Consider the following 21550-nt stretch of genomic DNA (forward strand, 5'->3'; position numbering starts at 1 on the left):
CAATTTTATTATGATGTGCCTTGAAGTCCCTTGTTGGGGTTAAGAAAACTTGGAGTTCTGTTTGCTTCTAGAATATGAGGTTTTAGTTCTTTCCACAGGCTTGGGAAGTTCTCATCTATTATTTGTTTGAGTATGTTCTCCATTCCATTTTCTCTCTCTTCTCCCTCTGATATACCTATTATTCTTATGTTATTCTTTTTGATGGAGTCAGATAATTCCTGTAGGGCTATCTCATTTTTTTTAATTTTTAAATCTCTTTCTTCTTCTCTTTGTTGAGCCTCAAGTTGCTTGTCTTCTATTTCGCTAATCCTCTCTTCTATCTGGCCTGTTCTATTAGCTAAGCTTGTTACCTCATTTTTCAGCTCATGAATTGAGTTTTTCATCTCTGACTGATTTGTTTTTATAGTTTCAATTTCCTTGGAGATATACTCTTTGTGTTCATCGAGTTGTTTTCTGAGCTCCCTAAATTGCCTTTCTGTGTTTTCTTGTATATCTCTGAGTATTTTTAGGATTTCTATTTTAAATTCTCTTTCGTTTAACTCCAAGGTTTCCAATATCTTAAATTTTTTCTCCATAGATTTTTCCTCATCTCTCTGTGTTACCTCTCTTTCTTTTGTATCCATGATATTCGATTTTCTCTTCTTTAATGGCATCTGAGGGTGGTTTTCTTGATAGTATTAATGAGATTTTATAAGGAATAAAAGGATAAAAAAATAAAAATAAAAATAAAAAATTGCGTGTTTTTTTTTTAAATTAATCATTAAATAAAGAAAAATAAAATAAGATAAAAATTTGAGGAAAAAAAAGGAATAATTCTTTCCCCTCCTTTTTTCCTCTCCTCTCCTCTCCCCTCTTTTTTGAGAAAATCTTGTGATGAACTGTGAATTATATTGTACTAGATAGAACAAACAATACCTGTGGCGGAGGGCCTGAATTGGGGAGAAGTAATATAGGGGTAAAGGAAAAAGACAAAAAAGAAAAAAAAATAAAAGAAAAAAATATTTATATATAAAAAAGGGGGGGAGCAGTATAGACCCACAAAAAGCAAATTAGGAAAAAATTTGGGTCAAGAATAAAATGATTTGCTCTTAGGTGTTGGCTGACTCAGAGTTATGATGAGAGGAATAAGAGGGAAACAGGAAAAAGGGGTGGAAAATTAAAAAATTACTATTGTATTAGATAAAATGGAGAGCCAGGGATGGGAGCACTGCTAATGTGTTAAAAAGGTGAAGTAAAAACCGTCCAAAATGCCACAAACTTAAGTTTGAGTCCCAGATAAGATAATTTGTTCGTTATTGAGGTTTGAATGAGAGAAGACGTAAAGGAGAGAGGAAGAGACTAATATAGAGGAAGAAAAGAGAGAGAGAGAGAAAGAGAGAGAGAGAGAGAGAGAAAAGATGGAACCACTTAAAGAAGAAAAAAGAAAAAGGAGGAGAGAGAAAGAGAGAGAGTTAGGGGTTTTGGATTGCAACCCTCATAGAGAGAAAGGAGAAGGAAAGAAAAGATAATGGGAGATGTAACACTTATGGGTAGTGTAGTTCAAAGAGAGGCGAGAGTAAGACTGAAAGAGAATTAAATGACCAAATTGGAATAAAAAAAGAAATCAAGTATAAAGAAAAGAGACACAGACGAACAAATATAATAAAATGGGATAGGTTATAAAGTCTGCAGATTATTCTTGATTTTGAGAGGTTGTCGTCTTGCTTTTTCTTTTCTGTCTTTCTGGTCGGTGACTTTGTACCCCGGATTCTGCCACTGTGGCACACTCTGGAAGAGGTTTGCAGTTGATAATTCTCTATGGTGATGTCATGTATTGGGCTTCAGTCTCGTTGGCAGTCGAGGCTTATTAGTGTTTATAGGCTCCAACAGTGAGAGGATCTCTCACTGTGAGAGTGTTCCTGGAGCCTCTCTCCTAGTCTTTTCCTTCCACAATTAGAAGCCTGATAATCCAGCTATGGGGTTGCTGCTGCCTCTGCCTGGATAGTAAGAGTCTCAAAGAGCGGGCAACTCCCCACTCTATTCCCACTCAGCACAGGGCTCTGAGTAAGGCTCAGTCAGTCAGAGCTGCTAGCATAATCAGGCGTGGCTTCCTCCCACTCAAAGACCTCTGGCTCTGCCCCTCTGTGGGATAACTCAAGTGCCCACTCCTGAGGCGTTCGGTGGAATCTCTTGCCCACTCTCCGTGCGCACCCACCAGGATGTCAGACCAGACAGGTCACACTTCGAGTGAAATCCCTACCCACACGGAGAAGATCGAGCTTTGGAATTGGCTTTCGCTCTATCCTCGTGCGGCTTTCCCAAAGGGCTAGGGCTGCCTGAGATTCCGTTCCTGGCCCGCTCACAGACCTCTGACTCTGCTCTTCTGTGGGAAAACACGGGCGCCCACCCCTGAGGAGTTCGGAGGAATCTCCTGCACACTCTCCGTGCGTGGGCGCTGACCAGATTCTGAGTCTCAGGCGGGACGCCTCTCACTCCGAGAAAGCCCTCTGCCCACACGGAAAAGTTACTGGGTTGGAATTGGCTTTCGCTCTGTCCCCATGCGGCTTTCCCAAGGCGCTGGGGCTTCCGCTCCTGGCCCGCTCACAGGCCTCTGACTCTGCTCCTCTGAGGGAAAACACGGGCGCCCACCCCTGAGGAGTTCGGAGGAATCTCCTGCACACTCTCCGTGCGTGGGTGCTGACCAGATTCTGAGTCTCAGGCGGGACGGCCTCTCACTCCGAGAAAGCCCTCCTCCCACACAGAAAAGTTACTGGGTTGGAATTGGCTTTGGCTCTGTCCCCGTGCGGCTTTCCCAAGGCGCTGGGGCTTCCGCTCCTGGCCCGCTCACAGGCCTCTGACTCTGCTCCTCTGAGGGAAAACACGGGCGCCCACCCCTGAGGAGTTCGGAGGAATCTCCTGCACACTCTCCGTGCGTGGGCGCTGACCAGATTCTGAGTCTCAGGCGGGACGGCCTCTCACTCCGAGAAAGCCCTCCTCCCACACAGAAAAGTTACTGGGTTGGAATTGGCTTTGGCTCTGTCCCCGTGCGGCTTTCCCAAGGCGCTGGGGCTTCCGCTCCTGGCCCGCTCACAGGCCTCTGACTCTGCTCCTCTGAGGGAAAACACGGGTGCCCACCCCTGAGGAGTTCGGAGGAATCTCCTGCACACTCTCCGTGCGTGGGCACTGACCAGATTCTGAGTCTCAGGCGGAACGGCCTCTCACTCCGAGAAAGCCCTCCTCCCACAGAGAAAAGTTCCGCCTTTGGAGTTGGCTCCAGCTCCCTCCCCGTGCCCGGTCCCCTCAGGGCGCTGGGGCTCCTAGGAGATGCTGCTTTTTGCCCTCACAGAGGCCTCTGACTCTGCTTCTCTGTGGGTTAGCACGGGCTGCGCCCACCCCTGAAGTGTTCGTAGGAATCTCTTGCCCACTAACCCCGCGCGCGCCAGCCAGGAGATGCGGAAAATGGCTGTCCCACTTGTCTTTCTTTGTCTGGGTTTGGCGCGCGTGTTAGCTTGAATTGCCCAGGTTTTTCCATGGCTTGGATCTCCGTGCCACAGCCTGGTTTGGCTGTTTGTACCGTGGTCTGGATCTATTCACTCCCTATGCCCGCCTTAGTTTCTATATTCTCAGTTCTCAGTGAAAGCCATCCTGTTTGGATTAGAGAGGAAGGCGGAGCATTTCTTACTCCTTATTTCCCCCGGGGTTTGACCATATATTTAGCCAATCTTTCGCTCGATCCTACCTTCGGGTGTGTTGTGAAGCATCTGAAGACTCCAAGGATAGGTTTTTCTGTTTCTGGTTGAAGAACTTGTTGAGTTTATGGGGAGATTTTCGGTATCGCTTCCTACCGCGCCATCACTGTTGTTGCTTTTATTAGCATTACAATTATTACTATTACTCTGTTCCTTGGGCTTCCATTTGCACTGGTCTCCCCCACTTGATTACTAAACTCTTGAGAGAAAAAGCTAATCTTACACCCTGCCCAGAAACTAAAGGAGTAACAGAAGTTCCATCAATGTTAACTGAGCAACTAAGTAGCAAATTGCCAAGGACTCCGCATTTCAGACTCAGCCTATCTTGCTGATTACAAAAGCTCATTTACATGTGTGAGTTCTGGCAAAAACAAAGACAAAAGTATCTGATTCTTTAAGTAGGGCAATGACAAGATAAATAAATCATCTGACTGCAGAGAAATGACTGTCCACAGGGCTTCAGAACCAGAAAGAAAAGCTACTGTGGCCCCTTTCAAAAGCATGGGGGGAGGGGGCAGTGAGGAGGCAGCGAAGCCAGCGCAGTTCTGAGCACAAACACAAGGCTGAGTCTTCTGTGCTAGGGAAGGTCAAGGAGCACAGGCCTTGCAAGGGAAGTACAGCTCTTTGAACAGTGTCTTCCAGGTGCAAGCTAGTTACCCCGGAGCTCAACCCTAACCTCTAACAGTGCTCAGTTCCCCCGATAAAAATTACTTGCCTATGGAGAGAGACATAAACTTTATTTACACTGCAGGTATTTTCCCCTTGTTTTCCAGACCACCATCTGCATAGCTGCCTCCCTTCCACCGGTTCCGCTTCTCCTCTTACCCTGTATGTTCTCTCCTAACGCTGATGTCTGTTCCCTCAGATTCAGCATGTCCCAGGGGAAGGGAACCTCCAAGGATTATCCAGGCTACTGCCCTCCTCCTGTAGAGGAGGAAACTGTTTCAGAAAGGTTAGTAACTTTCCAAAAGTCACCGAGTTAGGGGAATACCAGAAACTGAAACCTAGATTGTAAGACCACCCTTCTTCTCCTCCCAAGTCATCTAGTTTCTGACTCCACATCCTCCTGCCTGCAGACCCGGCCCCTCCCAGCCCTTGACTGTGGTGTTAAGTCATCAGGATAAGTTTTGTCATCAAGCAGGCCACTGGAACAGGTTTCCTTGTTTCAGGTTAGGACAAAATACATCGGGCTGTTTTCTACTCTGCGGTTACTATGCTCTGCATCGTACAGACGGACCTTCTGCTCACAACTGTCACTCTCTCTTAATGGTCTCTGACATCATACCTCCCTAAGATTTCTCACTAGTAAGAAATATGAAAGGCTAACATACACTGTCAATTATTTTATAACATTTTTATAGATAGTTTATTCCTTTCTTTTTTAATGGGTTATATTTTCTTGAAGTCTCTTCCCTTCAGACCCCAGCAGTGCTATTTCAGCAGGAAATGTCATGGCTTGAATACCATACCAGGTGCATGGGAAAAAAAATAATCTAAACTATTGATAAATTAGCTTTTATACCTAACTACAGGCTGGGAATAATAAAAAGGACTCTTTGGAAAAGGAAGAAATAAATTAATTTAGCACACTAGAAACCAACAGCTACTTCTCAACTCAAAGTTATCTATCACAAGTGACTTCCTGGTAGAGGAAAATTATTTACCTACAAATAACTATGTCAAGCTAGGAAAAAAATGTTTTACAAAATAGTCATTAAATTAATTTTTTCCTGAGGTGGCGTGAGGACAAGATAAGAAGGGATATATGTAGTTCATTTCACTCAACTCCTAAGAAATTCTGCTACACCATCCACTGCTCCAGGCAAACGGCAAAGAAGGGAAGGGGGTTCCCAGGAACACATGAATCATGACTGTTAGTCATTGGTTTGGGAACTTTAGGACAACGTAACTATCAGTCAAACATATTGTTATTTGCTAAATGTCCAAGATATACACTTCCTTAGAAACAACTGGTGGAGATGCTAACAGTTCTGCACAGGCCTTCCTTGTCCCATTTTGTGGGCTGGCAGGCTTTGGGGAATTTCACATACTAGTATGAAGGAGAAATGAATACATTTAATTAACCTGGGCACAGATATTCCTCACAAGGGCGAATCCAGTCCAGTGAGTACAAGGGTGGCTTTTTAAAATAGAGTTCACAAAATTAGATACCAGGCCTGAGAAGGGGCCTGTACAAGTGAGAGGCTTTGAACCTGAACTGTCACTAGCTTTGAGACAAGGATGCCTGGTCCATAATAATGCATTCACGTGCATGCATGCACCACGGGGCGGGGTGGGGGTGGGGGGGCATCTGTAAAGAACCAAGCTCTACCTATTTCCACACAGTCTTCTTCAATATAAATATATATATCATAAATACTGTCGCACATAGTTTTGCTGAGTTCAAATGGCTAAATAGAAAAGTTTCCATGTTATGTTTTAGATAAGCTATTCCTGTATGTGGCTTTACTACCTTGTCAGGAAAACCTACCGTCCACAGTAATTTATTAGACAGAGATGTCTAACCTGTAGAAACCCATCTAAGGTTCCTAAGAAAGTATCTCAGATCAGTGTCACCATGTGACTAAACTCAGTGGTTATAATTAAATGTGAATGAGGCGCAGAGGGACAGCGCTGAGTGGTCCAGCACAGAGTCCCTGAAATCAATGAGCTCCGTTTGGGTTCAAAGCTGGGGACATTTACAACATAACGTCCTACTTCTGCCCAACAGCAGAGACCCAGCGCAGGGAAAGCACTCCAATACATCTTAATTATGGTGAGAGAAAATGAGAAGAGAGGAAAATCTCTATGTATCTCAACTGTAAATCAATCCATGGAGCCCTCTGCCAGAAGAAAAAGAAGACTCAAGAATCACAGGCTTCTGGGATTTGAGGCAAATCTCTGCCTTACCACCACAGAAAGTCATTTACTGTCCTATTAACTTTCAGGAAGTAGATTAGACCCTTCTGGGTTTTCTGTTAAGGCTCCTGGACCTCCAGGGACCAGGGAAGTGCAGTGTAGATCCGCAGCAGTAACTGCTAGAACAGAAATCTGAAAATAACGCATTCACTCTGATACACCAATTCACGACTTTTCAATGTGGCTCATTTAAGACGTAAACAGAAGAATTGTGTTCACCTCTACTACAATTCCATCACTGCAGTTAAAATTACAATGCTCCTGCTTCTAGGCAGGTACCGCCTGTGTGGTACCGTCACAAGTGGAAAGCTGTGAGTCACTCATTTTCCAACAGCAGTCAGCACGTTTCTGTCCATTGTAGGATGGGTAGGTAGACAGAGTGATTAATTTTAAAAGCATTGGAGAGAAGAGTAAAACACAAGTCAGTCAAAAGCTGGTAGCTAAAAAGTTCTGAACTCTTCCAGGAGGCATTAAATGCAAGGCTGCTTGCAGAATTTCTGCAAAGAATTCAGGACAAATACAGGCTGAAACCAAACTGAGGCAGAATCAGCTCCTAGGGGAAATGTGAAACTACTCAAGGAGTCTGGGCTTTGTCTTATTTTCTTCAGTTATTATGAGGAAAATTTTCTATACCTTCTGTGTGCTCATATTCTTGTAGGGCCTGGTTTCTTAAATTAGAATGCATATTTTATCTTACTGATAATATTGAAACAATAATGTATTGAAAATAAATACTTTACACACAAAAAAAGGATACTTGAAATACTGTGTTAAAATGAAGGGCCAGACACAAAAAGACAGATACTGTATTATTCCAGGTATATGTGCTACCTAAAAAAGAGAAACTCAGAGAGGGCGACAGAGTCCCAGGAGCCGGGGAGTGGGAAGAATGAGGAGTCAGTGTTTAATGGGGGCAGAGTTTCTGCTTGTGAAGATGATAAAGCCATGGAAAAGGATAGTGATGGCAGTTATACGATATTTTGACCGTACTTAATGCCACTGAGTTATACACTTAAAAATGGGTAAAGTGGTAAGTTTTGCGTTATGTATATTTACTACAACTGAATATATACATTTGTAAATCATGTTAAAGACACTTTCAAAGTGAGGTGCTGGACTGATGGCTGGGTCCCCAACACAGAATGTTGTTGGCTCAGTGACTCTCCCAAGAGGATGACGGCAGTGCCGGGTAAGGGAAGGAGTGAGACCCATGTGGACGCTCACCAGGAAAATAGAGCACACCACGTCCCTTCCTGCAAAGTGGGCACAGCTGCAGGGGAGCTAAGCCTCTGAAAATTGGCACCAGCATAGCTGCCAGATACTTGCGAATCCTGATTTAAATGCATTAAACGGATCTGATATTTTGGAGAATCTTACTGTGGATCAATGTCATAGAGCAGATAACCACTCCAAAATTCGTCAAGTTAATAAATACAGATTTGGGTCGAATTTACATAATATCTGTTTTCAGGTTTGCTGGTCATGACCTTTGGTGGCTGGAATTGAACGTCCCCTTTCACTAATGTCACTCCAAATCTCAGGCAGCACTTGGAGGCAGAAGCCGTCTGCCTGTTGCTAAGTGGTTTTAGTAGAACAGACTTGGTTTCAATCAGGTGGGAGCGCAAAGTGCTTACCTTACATATCTAGGGTTCTTGCAACGTACTCACTCCCAAACTCTATTTTACTGAAAGGAGCAAGTTCACTCTGCATGCCCACCTAACACAGGATGCCAGGCTCTGCTAAGTGGCTAATTTGATGGCCTCCTAGAAATGGCCACCTGCCAGCACTGTCATTTAGAAGGTTACTGGTCCTGAGGACAGTTGAAAATAATTTCTTTCCCATCAACCTCTACAAAGTAGATTAGGTCCTTGTGGAGCTTCAGTTTCTGTGAAAGCAACAGAGTGCTTGCTAGCAAAGTGGTCTTAAACCAGCGGGCAATAACCATCCTAGCGGAGATTGGAAATCAGAAGTGGTTTGAGAGTTCGATAAGACGTCGGGGGTGACGGCATCATAGAGGCAAGGGGTCAGGGAGTCCAGGGTTTGAATCCTAGCTTTACTCCTACAAATTGGGTTATATTCTTCAGCTCCAATAACCTCATCCATTGTAATAACATATAATAAAAATACAGAAGTCATACGCTGTAAGATTTTTTGGGAGGATCAGATAAGATGAAACATACACAGGCACAAAGGAATTAGTTTGACTATTATTAGATGAATTAATTAGTTTCCTCTTTAAAAGGAAAAATGTACAAAAAGTATCTCCTAAGTTGTGTTAAAAGAAGTTTTAAAAATAGACTCTCCTTGTATTTACGGAGTACCAAACATGATGAAGGTCCAGTGCTGTTCGTGGCGGGGAACACAGTTGGTTGGTGTAAGACATGTCTTCAATTTCAGGGAACTCAGAGTCTGACAGAGCAGGTCAGTAAATGACTGCTAAGTCTGATCATAACTTCTCCCGTTCTGAAAACTTCAGTGGCTCTTTACCACTTATGACAAATTTCCAACCCTCAGTATAGAATTAGTTCAATTGTTTTCATCTGTAAAATGGAGCTAAATGTTACAGGGAGTTGTGATCAGAGCTAATTTATGTAAAGCACCAATCATAGAACCTGATGCTGGTACAAGGTAGCTACTTAATTACAGTGTGTGTGTGTGTGTGTGTGTGTGTGTGTGTGTGTGTGTGTGTGTATAGAGAGAGAGAGAGAGAGAAGCAGAGAGAGGGAGAAGAGAGAGGGGGAGGGAGACAAAAGAGATGAGATGCATCAATTTATAGTTGCTTCACTTTAGTTGTTTTTTTATTGATTGCTTCTCATACATGTTGGGGGAAGGGGGCTCAAACCAAGCCAGTGAGCCCTTGCTCAAGCCAGTGACATTGGGTTCAAGCCAGAAACCTTGGGCTGCAAGCCAGTGACCGTGGTCTTCAAGCCAGCAACCTTTGGGCTGAAGCCAGTGACACTGGAAGCATATCAATGATCCCGCACTCAAGCCAGCAACCCCACACTCAAGCTGGAAAGCCTGTGCTCAAGCCAACGCACCCACGCTCTAGGGCGACCTCAGGGCTTTGAACTGGGGCCCTCAGTGTCCTGGCCCAATGCTCACCCCACTGCGCCACCACAGGCAATAGTTCATATTAATTATCATTATCATTATTATTAGTAAACTGACCTATCTTTTCTCCCAATCTCCCATAACTCCACTTCTCAAACCTTATGCTGGTCCCAAACCAGTCCACAGCATCCCTCAAACACACACTGCCCTCATCTTTGTTCAAGCACTCCTGCATCTGGAATACCTTGCTCCCATCTCTGTCCATTGGGATCCTAGCCACAGTTTAAGGTCTAGCTCAAAATACCTCCTCCATGTCCTCAACCTCCCTGACTAGACCGAAGGGCTCACTCCTTTGTGGTCCCAGAGCATTTTCTCACCTTCCTAGTTGAACTCACTCACGTTTCACCTTCCCTATGTATAAAATAATAAATTTAATATGAATTAAGCCACTAAGAATAAAGTAAAGGCTGGAAATTTTTTATTAGGAACTTACTATCTAAGTGAATACCATGAACATGACCTGATGATAACAACTAACATTTTTTTAAAAGCTTCAGATGCATTAAATCATTTAGTTTTTACAACTCGGATAGGTGTTATTTTATTTCTCCAATTTCATGTGTGCATAAACTAAGACTCAAAGAAGTTAAGTAACTTGCTTAATATTGCACAACTATTAAGTATCAGGTACTATTTAGTGACAAACTTGTAATCAAACCCAGGAAGTTGGCCTCAAGAACCTACGCTCTTAAACACGGCATTATGTTATTTCTCAAAAGCATTATATAGCAATTAATTGTTACTTAAAAAAATTATGATGACTGTCATCAGTTTTCTCAGGGCTGGATTTAAAAAGTTTGAAATCCACCAAGGTATTCTGTTCTGAATTTAGATCTTTCAAGTCTCACGAAGAGTTGTCTTCTCCTTTGCAGCTTTCCTAATTGAGGTTCCTACGCTTCAGACATTTCTGCTTGGGCTAACCAATGCCAGACAGCCTTAGCTGGGTGTCGCCACAACATCACTACACAGACCCATATTCACGGTCTGTAGAGGGTAATTGAAGATAAGCAACTACTGTATCGAGAAGCACCTGCAGCTGTAATGAAAACAGCAGTAGTCTATTGGGTTTTTGTCACTAGGTATTTAGGATGCTTTCAAGTGCTAGCTTTCACAAAAGAGCAATTTGACAGCCGGTACTTCCTGGTAAATGAACTTCAGCAATACCAGAAAAGTCTGCAGCCCCATCGATGGTGCTGCAGAGAATAACTAAAGGTGAACTATGAGTCTGTGCTCATTCACTGGAGCCATGGTGGAATTCTTGTCAGATCTTCCAAACAGCCTAAGGGTCAGGCTTTTAAATGAATGCAATACTCAGGACAGAAAAATAAGAAACTCAGCAAAAGTTCTTTAATGTGCAAAACAGACAAAGACCAACTTATCAGAAATGCTGAAAAGTGATGTGGTGTGTATATACTGTTTCCAAGACAGAAATCAATCATGTAATTCTCGTGATTTTATAGGCAAGAAAACTGAAGGTTGGGTAAGAATATCATGAAAAAAATTGGCAAATCTCAAATTGAAATTCTCTTTTCCAACTTACTGATTCTAACTAAAACATCAATGGGAAAAATATACATTTTATATATATATATATATATATATATATATATATATAATACATAAGATGATATGTGATACTAAACTGTATTTACTTAATGTCAAAATATTGTCTAAAAAATATATAACATGTGTCACACACTGATCACCACATAACCCCATTCTGAATTCCTAGCTCACAAGTGCAAATGATGATTTTTTTTTGGTGGCATTCTTATAATGTGATATTAAAAAACATCCTACTCCTCCTCTTGAAAAGAAACTTTTGAGGGTGCCAAATTAATTTTAGAGATGACTTTTCTTTTTATTTAAGCCAAGATATTTTTTCTCCTTTGCTATTTTAACTAAATAGAATTCTTAGAAATGAAAAATATAATAAGTATATTCCTAGAGTAGAAAAACCTTTCAGAATTGAAAATGTTACATCAATCCTTTAACGTTATCCAGTCTTGGTTTTTACATTCTTTTAGGGAAACCCCCCCCCCCCCACATATTGAGATTATGTTGGATTTCTGATTCAGCTGATGTGATTTTTCATGTCATAAAACAGTTTAAATAGCAATTTCTAAATAACTTCAAAAAGGTGACTCCTAAGAAGCTGAAGTGATTCTACCTGATAGAATTTCCAAATACTAAAGAATCACTCTTGAAGCTTAGTGAAAATGGCCTGATGCTGAATCCAATTACTTGTATAAAAACTGCTTAATCGAAAAACATCTACTTTTTGTAATTTTTTATGACACAGTAATTAGCACTGAGCTTATCTGAAAAAAAAATTAAATCTTACCTGAAGAATTACTTATATATTTCCAATGAGTTCCTTCTTTCCTTCCTATCATCCATAAATATATTTTAAGCTATATTAGGTGCAGAAATGGGCTTAATACCAGCAACACAAGGTTTAAAATAAACCAATATCTGCCCTTGTGAACCATCACAAAAATATCTACATAAACAAAAAAAATATCAGTAGATAGTGCTAACCCAGGGAGAAAGGACACTTCCATCCAATGAGAAAGTCACCTTGTAGAGAAACAAAGTTTCATACAGCAGAATCAATATGAAGAAAGGCACAATTGTTAAAATGAACATGTTTAGAAAGGAGAGATGGGCAGGGGGATCAGAGATGAGATTTCAAAGGTAAGTTAATGAACTCCTCGGGGTCTTGAATGTCATGGATCAAAGATCACATTTTATTTTATAGAGAAAGTAAATGTAACATCAACTTTTCCTTTCACTTCATCATATTCATTAGTTACTATGGAAAATACCAAGAAGTATTATTTTTTTTTAAAAAGAGGTGCTAATCACTCTAATATGGCTTACATCTTCAATTTTGCTTTATGTATTTCTAGTCTTTGTTGACAGCTGCCATTTTCATTGTTCCTTTGTAATTAATATATGTGTGTATATATATATATATATATATATATATATATACAATTTTGAAGTATGAGTTTTATACTTGATATTTGTGTTAGAAACATTGTCCCATACTTCCACATTACATCAAAGTTTTTCAGGAATGGGAATAATTCAACCACATCCTTTCTTTAGGAAAATAATTCTCAACCTAATAGGATGAATGGAACTCAGGAAGTAAAGACTCAAAGCAAGTAGCTTTTTTTTAGACATGGTTGTGGCAGTCCAGGCAAGTGATGCTAATGGCCTAAAACAGGATGAGAGCAAGGGGGTGGAAGAAGAGTGAACAGAATATAGTATTTATCAGGTAGAATTACAGCACCTGGTCAAGGGATGAACTATCTAGGAAGAGAAGATGGTGTCCAGCATCCATGACTGGCTGATCCTATTTCTCTAAACAAGGAACCTATAAAGAGAGACAGGATAGTGGCAGTGTAAGTTTAGCCACAAGTTGGAGGCACCTATGTGATACCCAATTGAAGCCATCTGGGAGGATGTTGGGAGCCAATGGCCTCAACTCAGAAAAAAGAGAGAGAGAGCGTTAGTCATTAGAGCAGGCTGATAATGATGCCTTGATGTGACTGACGCCTTCGGGAGACCAGGTTCATAAGGAACATGGGTAAGTTTCTTTCAGTTTTCACTACAACAGTGCAAATGTGGCAGTTTCATTCTAATTTATTTTGATGCACAGCAAACACCTCCCACTTCAAAGCTCTCAAATTGTCACCAAGGAAAGGTACCTTCCATGTAAATCGACATCTGTTTTCGATGATGCCTATTATAAGACAATGTGCTGCATTTCCTGAACCCGTGTGGTTTTACTCACAGTTATACCAAACCACACGGCCCCTCTGAAGGACTGATGCAATTATTAGCCCGTGATAGTATCAGCAAGAAGAGCGAAGTTATAACACATTTCACAGAAGGCATGACTGGTACTACTCTATGGAACATAGGTTTAGGTACATGATAGGCATCTGACCCCTCCAAGTTAGAAAGCATTTTAAGAGCTTTCTAATAATGGTTCTCAGGAAAGAGACAGGACTGGCTCTTTTCTTACTTACATCTGCCTTTCAAAAGCAGTGCCTAAGATTTAGGTAACCATTTAGAAATCTTTCAATTCTCAAGGATGCCTCACAGTAAACAGTATAAGTGACATAGTTTCTAACCAAACAAATGCTCTTTTAGAACGCCTTCGTCTCTTTGCCAACCGCGGATGGCTACTTCTAAGGAAATACTCCAGGCACGAATAAAGACCTCCAAAATGCCAGCATCTGGTATTTTGCTAAAATCATGTGCTTTATATAATTTCTTTAATTTCATCCCTTGTTATTCCTCTACCTTAAAGCCTTTAACAAAGGCTCAGTCACAGATCAACAACTCTACCTTTCTCTTCCATAGCTCACAGCCTGTATGCCTGCCTCCGGCATCACAGGGGCAGCCCTCTTCCCACCCACCCGACTGGAAGGTCACACGCAGAGGAAAATCTGGTCAGGTCTCCGTGAAGCACATACTACAAAGCCTCTTTTGCCTTTAACCCTGCTTTGAGAACCATGCCGTTTTTCCTTCGCTTAGCTGAGGGCACAAGAAAAAGACTGCTCCCAAGCCCCTCGGCTGCACCTTCCCGCTACCTCCTTTCATCAAAACCTGAGACAGACCCAGAAGGAGATGCTTCCCTGTCACTGCATGAATGTGTTTTTTCACAAAACCTGAATTCAGAATGGGCATGACTTCTCTAAGTAAAACTGTGAAGAAGCAACCGTTAAAAAAGAAAAAAAGAAAAAAAAATAGAAAGGTTGGAAGCATTTGGTCGTAATTACCTTACTGGTAATAAATTCCCAGATTACCCGACTTGCTCCTTTATAGGCTGGCTGGGCATCTGTGACTTCTTCTGTTTGGCTTCTAACTTGAACCAACAGTCATGTCTACTTCCAGGGCTTCAAGGGCATTCCGGAGCTGCACCAGGAGTGACACCCTGAAAACCTCGTCTGCATCATCCATGGCCAGGCTTGCCCTTGCTGGAGCAAGCTGGGGAGGGACGGAAGGGGCCAAGTGTCCTCACTGCAGTGTGCTAACATCAGATCCAAACCCTGACTCTGCCACTGCCACTGTGGGTGCTTTGATGTATGTCCACTGCAGCTTAACTTTATCCCTTTCAGTAATGGGACTGCTCTCCTGCCACCAAAACTGACAACCTGTGAGCCCTAACAGCTGAAAGGAATACCATTCAAATTAAACTGCCAAGGGCAGCGGGTGTGGCTTTGGCAGCCAAGGACAGAGCTTCTAGGTTAGCACAGCCTGCTTCCATCCTCAGATATTCCTCCAGTCTTGCAGCTCCATGGGCTCCTACATGGGCTTTTCCTGCTGTGCTAGCCTTAGGCAGGGGCAACGCCATTACTAAGGACAATCGGATCAGTGGCTGAAGAGAAAGAGATATAAAAGAGCCTTGGACCTGGGAGTAGGAGGACACTGCACATTTAGACAAAATGGTGTTTTTAAGCGTCCAGAGAATATACTGATTGCACATCCTGAAAGGCGAGGCTACTGAAGAGTGAACGCAACCATCATGGTTTGATGCTGCTCAGATGAACAAGCGAGTACTTCCTGGGCACCTACAATGTGCTGAGACCTAGGCCCTACACTGTGAGTGAGGAGGCGAAGAGGATGGAGGAGTAGACACAGGCAGTTAGCAAACCTCAGTGTGCAAAGGACACATCTGTGGTGAGTTTCTCGTGCTCAACATCCCCAGCAATTCTGACTCATCAAGCCTGGGGTTGCTGAATCTACACCTTTAATCCATACGTCCAGGTGATTCTGACCAGGAGTCCTGGGAGTGATTCTGACCAGGAGGTCCTGGGGCTAGAGCACCGCTGAGGAACACTGGGCTGTGATCTGAGTCCTGCCTTCCAGCAGTCTGCCATCCAGATGGAGTAATGGCAACCACCCATAAAGCGATGCAGAGCCATATATTCTTGTATGATGCTGGCTTTCCATGTTACAGGAATTCATAAAGAGAGGTGGGCATTCAGGAAGACTCTGTGAATAAGAGCTGGGCTCGGTGTCCAGGCAGAACTTGGCTAGGAGGAGACACTCCACCATCATTTTAACCAAACCTCCTGACTCAAAGGTGGCTACACCATATGACATAAATGAAGATGAAGACTTGGGACAGCAGGCCGTACTGAACAGGGAGAGAGGCTTCACATGTTGATTGCAGGGAGAATAGTGTCACCAGAACCATAAAACTGGCATTTCCAGATAACACTATTTGCATTTTCATTCTGCCACATTCATGTGGTTTCCTGCACTTCATAATTTAACATTTGTAAGAGGAAAAAAATGCTGTTGTAAAACCCAAATAATTCACCACTCTGAGGCAGGCAGCCAGCTGCTAACAACAGTGACATCTGAGCATTTAAAGTGTCATTCATAGTTCTGCTTCAGAAAAGGGATGTTTAGTAAAAAAGGAAAATAAATTCTGATCAATGTAAAACTAGGTCTGGGGGCTCTACAGGGTTCAAGGACTGGCAGGTAACCAACAGCAGTGAGAGCAAACACGAAACAAAAACGTTAGGTCCCCAACAGAAGAAGAAAGGACAATCACACAGAAAAAGCCTAGCTCACATACTCGAATACAGCACTGTGCTAAAAGCAATAAACTATTAACTGCAGACAGTGCAGGGCCTGCTTTACCAAAGAGCTGGTCCACAAGATCGGTGCCGGCAGACAGAAGGGACTTTAGGTGCCTGACACTTTGCTCCACTCAGGTTGATCTAATAAGCCCCTCTGCCAGTGACAACTTGGCAGGAGCACACAGTTAATTCTGTTGAGCAAAAATTGAAGGGTATAATTATTTAATTAATTTCACTGAGTGGACTGTTGAATTTTAAATTTGCATAAGACCATAGAGATCATCGAGGCATGGCTCTGTGCTTTCAAAGGTGACTCATTCCAAAAGGATGAGTACATTGGCAGAGGTCACCAAAATAGGTAGGCAGAATTGGGCTCCGGTCTGAGGACTCATTTCAAAAAAATTCAATGAGCTGGGCTGAGAAAGCTTTCTTGGAAATCCACATTATTTTGGTGTGTGGTTTGGAATTGTTTCTTTATAGTTTGGAGCATTTAAATTTCACCCCAAAACAAGAATGTCATTCAGTCACCATATTTGGTTGAAAGGTACTCAGTAAACAGTTGCTGAACAGGATTTGAAAACTCCCAATGCCTCTCACCTTTGCCCGTCTCCATAGTTCACTACAGGGTCACAAACCTGCCATCAAACTGAATCTACGATCTCTTGTATGATGAATACTTTAGGCTCTTGGCTAAGATAAACTATCTGGAAACATAGTTTGTTAGCTGTTTGTGCGTTCAGTTGTTTGGGTTTCCTTTTTCTCTTTTTTGATTTTTATTTCTAATGACAAATGCATTCTACTTAGACCCCATTCTTTTTCACATTTCAGAAACAAACACAACTAAGTAAATTGAGCTGCTCTCCATGACACGAACAAAGCTTTCTGAAACATCCTGTTGCTTGAGTTGTACAGAAATAGCCATGCACTTGAATCAAAGGTCCTGGGACACCAAATAAATGAAATCTAAGGCTAATGAATGCCAAGTACTTCGGAAGACTTACCCAAAACCATTTGTGTTTCAAGATCCTTTCGTGCAGGCTAAAGTCCACGCTTTCTCTCTTGCTCATGGTCTGTTGCAGCTACTCTGGAGGCCTCAAAATAAACTCTTTCATTTTGCTCCAGTATTCTGCAACAAGACAAAACAAAACACCAAGTCAGAATGAAAATGCCACTCTAAGCAGTTAGTTGGTATTCAGGGGGAAATCCCTGGCTTTTGTTAGATGTATATTTTTCTAACCTCAAACAAGTGTGTTAATTACCAGAACGAAGCTATCGCACAACTGATCTACATATAGCACCCTAAAATACGGGATGGAGATGGGGCGGGTGAACAAAAGCACCTTATGGGCAGCTATTGCATCTTGAATGCAATATAATATACACCCATGGGAATGTGCTTGCAAAATTTCAAGTTTACTAATTGAAATAAGTAAAGAAAGACTCATTATGTTTAGATAATTAAAGATACTAAAATGCAGTTTTATCAAGGGTAGGAAGTTGAAAAAGCTTTATTTCAAATTAAAGTCCATCTGATTCTGCCCATTAAAACTCAGACTGATTAAACTATTATGGATATTTTTTAAATAAAGTACTATTGGGATTGAACAAAACAAAGTATGAGAGAGGAGGAATTTTCCATTTTGCACTACAAGTAATTGATGGGTTTTCGTTCTGACTCTTGATAAATCTTGATACAGACCTTCTCCACCCAAGCTGGAAAGCAGCATTTACTTAACACACTGAATATGAAATGAATGGTTAAAATATGCATGCCTCTATGCCCCCACTCAAAGCAGCTGATAAAGCCTACACATTAGAACTGTGTGACAGGGTCGCTCTGAAAAGTTCTCTTCTGCCTTGTGAGTTTAAAAAACGCTCACTTGTCACAGGGTGTTGTTCTATCTTCTGACGCTTAGTCAAATCCACCCCGCTGTTTGTTTTCTAACAATGGCATTTGAGAGTTTGGAAACAGTCTTCAAATGATGTTTGCATCCTTTTTTAGCCTTTTATGAGTTCTTCCTCATCTATTCTGACAGCCCATTGGAGTGCTGTTGCCCAGTTCCCCACTTGACTGCTTCCTACTTGTAACTCTACACTATATGCGCATCTTCACAGGTCCTAAGGCAATCACCTAAGATCTCATCATCAAATGACTTCCTTGTAAGAGAAGGTACACTTTAATCCTCACTAGGTTGTTGTGTGAATAATCAATTTCTTGAAAGACTTCTGAAGCTACTACTTTGTAGAAGACTCAACATGTTTCAAAAGGACTTGGGGACGGGGGTGTATATATTTGTGGTTAAATGCATGTAGGCATTTAAAACTTCTGAGGAGGAAGAGAAAGCTGCTCTTGGTTAATGTTTAAAGGAGTTGACATTAAGACCATGACGTTTTCAGTCTAGCTGGAAGAGCGCCTTCCAGCAGAATGGCAGGCTTTTTTCTTTTCCTGATGCTATCAATACCCACCTAGAGTGGGGTAGTAACGATTTATTAGTTTTCTGGGCACTTATCATGAAATTTAACTCAGTTCCCACTCAAATGTGCAACAGTAACAGATTGATAGAATCAACATAAGCCAGGAAGTTCAAAACATGACAAATTGTCTTTAGTTTATCCTTTTGGTAAAAACAGACTTTGGAGAGAGGAGGGGGTGTTTAAGCAAGCCCACTGTTAGTGACTGGCTGGTATCAATCTTGTTTCACTGAAAATAAACTGCTGCATGTCCTTTATATGGTACCAGTTCTGTATCTTGGTATTCCAGAATAAAAAAGATCTTTGTCATCTAGTTCAAAATTCTTCTGCAGATAACGCTGCTGGCCCAGAGAGGGTGTCAGACCTCCTATTAAGTCACACAGCAAGTGAATTTGTGCATTGACTAGACTCTAGGTTTAACCGCTTCTGCCCATTGACTCTTTCTGGACATAATATTGTTGAACAGAATGGAATGTGGTGTTGGTTTGAAAATTTACCAGAAGCACAATACTTTTTCATAGTATTTAAAACTCTCTTCTTCTGTTTTGTGCTTGCGCTAAGGAAAGGAATTCATTTTTGGATTATAGTCTTGTCACCAAGTGGAGCAAAATCTATCTGGGAAGGCAGAATGGCTCCATTATTAGCTCAGGGCCCTTTACAGGCTGCCAAAGGCTGATGCCTAGAGGAGCAAGGCTTAGACTAGTTGTAGAGGAGGGGAAAAAAGGATTCATCTAAACGACTAGATTTTCCAATCTTATCCTTATAGATGTGAAAAAGTTGGAAATGATCTATTTAGTGATTTATAGCTGACTCCCAGTTAAACAGAGCTCCATGAGAATGAGACAATTCTTATCAAAAGAAAACCACTGAAAATTCTACACACCTCATTTCAAGCAAGAAATTTTATTAATTCTTCCCTTCCTCAGCAAACTTTTCAGCAGTGCTGCTTATAACTCACAAAACAAACTGGCTTGAATTTACTCTCCTTTGCCTAACCCATTCTTGTTTGCTAGTTGAAGTTATAAGTTGAAATAAGACCAAAAGTCCAGAAAGGAGAAAAAAACACCATGGGCCTAGAGCATTCATAGATATGCCTGAACACTGAAAGTTACTATGTAAACAAGGACTTCACTCCAGGTGATAACCTTATAGGGCTTTAAAATTTTATGAGCATTTCTGTGATAATTTTCTGAACAGTTACAAGCAGCAGCAGCAAAATCTGATATATCAACACAAGTCAGAAACAGTGGCCTATAAACCATGAGATTTTTAAAATTTTTTTACTTTTTACATCTAACTGGACTTTTAAATTTAAATGGCAAACTCCTAAGAAGAATTAGTTCCTTATCTATCAAATAAAGGGACATGGTAAATATTTCCAGAATTAATTCACAATTATAATTCAAGTTGTTTTAGGTGTATTTGAGTATGCCATATCAAATAAAATCTGTAAAAACACCATTGTATCATATATGGTCCATTAGGTATATCTTCATTGTAAAATTAAACAATTATGTATAGGTTACACAGAAAAGAGATTTGTGGTAGAGTATCACTTCAGTGGGAAACAGGTGTTCTATTCAATACACAGTGTTGGGAAAACTAGCTCTTTATTTGCAAAAAAGTGTCACATCTCTATCTCAGACCATTCAAAAAATTACTTCTAGATAAATTAAATAACTAAACATATTAAAACATATTTATACTGATATACATATATATGATTCTTGTTAAACTGCACATATACATCATTTTATACAAAACACAGAAAAATAACTTTATAATCACAAAAGCTCTTGTAGGCCATTGTAAAGACTTTGGCTTTTTACTCTACGTAAAACAGGTAGACTAGAGAATTTTGAATGGAGTTATATAATAACCTGCCTTGTTTTAAGGATTCATTTTGCTTGTTGTGTGAAGAATTGTGTGGACAAGTTTGAACACAAAGCCCATTACGCTACTGCAAAAATTCAGGTGAAACACTTAATACATGGGCAAATGTGGTGACACTGGGGCAGGCGGTCATGAGAACTGGTAAGATGCATTTGAAAGTCAAGTTGACAAGAAGTAAAGAGAAAGAAAGCATTAAGAAGAATCCCTCTGAGTTTCTGAATCTCTAGAAATTGAGTTGCCATTCACTGAGATGGAAGACTATGGGAAAAACAGGTATCAGGGAGCTCCATTTTCCCATGTTAGGTTTAAGATGCCTGTTACACATCCCAGTGAGATATCAAATAGATGGTTGTATAGGTAAGTTTGCAATTCACAGATAGTAGATGTAAGTTAAAGCATGAGTTGTCATGGGCAACTTCCAAGTTCATCCCTAGTGATCCCACCTCTTGGTATCCATGCCCTTGTATGGTCTTCTCCCCTTGAGTAAAGACTGGATTTCATGACTGGCAACTAGCAAACAGAGTTCAGCAAAGGTAATAAGATGTCATCCATTGTCAATATTGGGTTACAAAAGAACTGTTGCTTCTATCTTGGGGTCTCTCTTGTATTTTCTCTGAATGCCAGGTTGAGAGGCCATCCTGTATAGGGCTCATGTGGCCTGCTAGCTTTCATGGAAGGGAGCTTGGCAATCCTGCAGACGAGTTTAACTGCAATCTTTCAAAAGGCCTGGAGCCAGAGACACCCATCCAAGATGTACCTTGATTCCTACTCACTGAAACTGTGAGATAATAAATATTTGTTCTTTCAAGTCACCAA

General features: G+C 41.3%; 1 protein-coding gene across 4 annotated transcripts in view; it reads right to left on the reverse strand.

Annotated features, from left to right (window-relative positions):
• Window positions 1–21550, reverse strand: part of ATXN1 (ataxin 1) — a 577099-nt gene that overhangs the window by 350602 nt on the left and 204947 nt on the right. For 3 of the 4 annotated variants that reach the window (XM_066377106.1, XM_066377108.1, XM_066377109.1), the window contains one exon: window positions 17371–17495. The exons of the other annotated variant lie outside the window; for it this stretch is intronic. The gene's annotated coding sequence lies outside the window, so the exon portion shown is untranslated. The remainder of the gene's footprint in view (window positions 1–17370; window positions 17496–21550) is intronic. 4 annotated transcript variants of the gene reach the window in all.

The sequence above is a fragment of the Saccopteryx leptura genome, chromosome 3 (assembly GCF_036850995.1).
Source record: "Saccopteryx leptura isolate mSacLep1 chromosome 3, mSacLep1_pri_phased_curated, whole genome shotgun sequence".
NCBI lineage: Eukaryota > Metazoa > Chordata > Mammalia > Chiroptera > Emballonuridae > Saccopteryx > Saccopteryx leptura.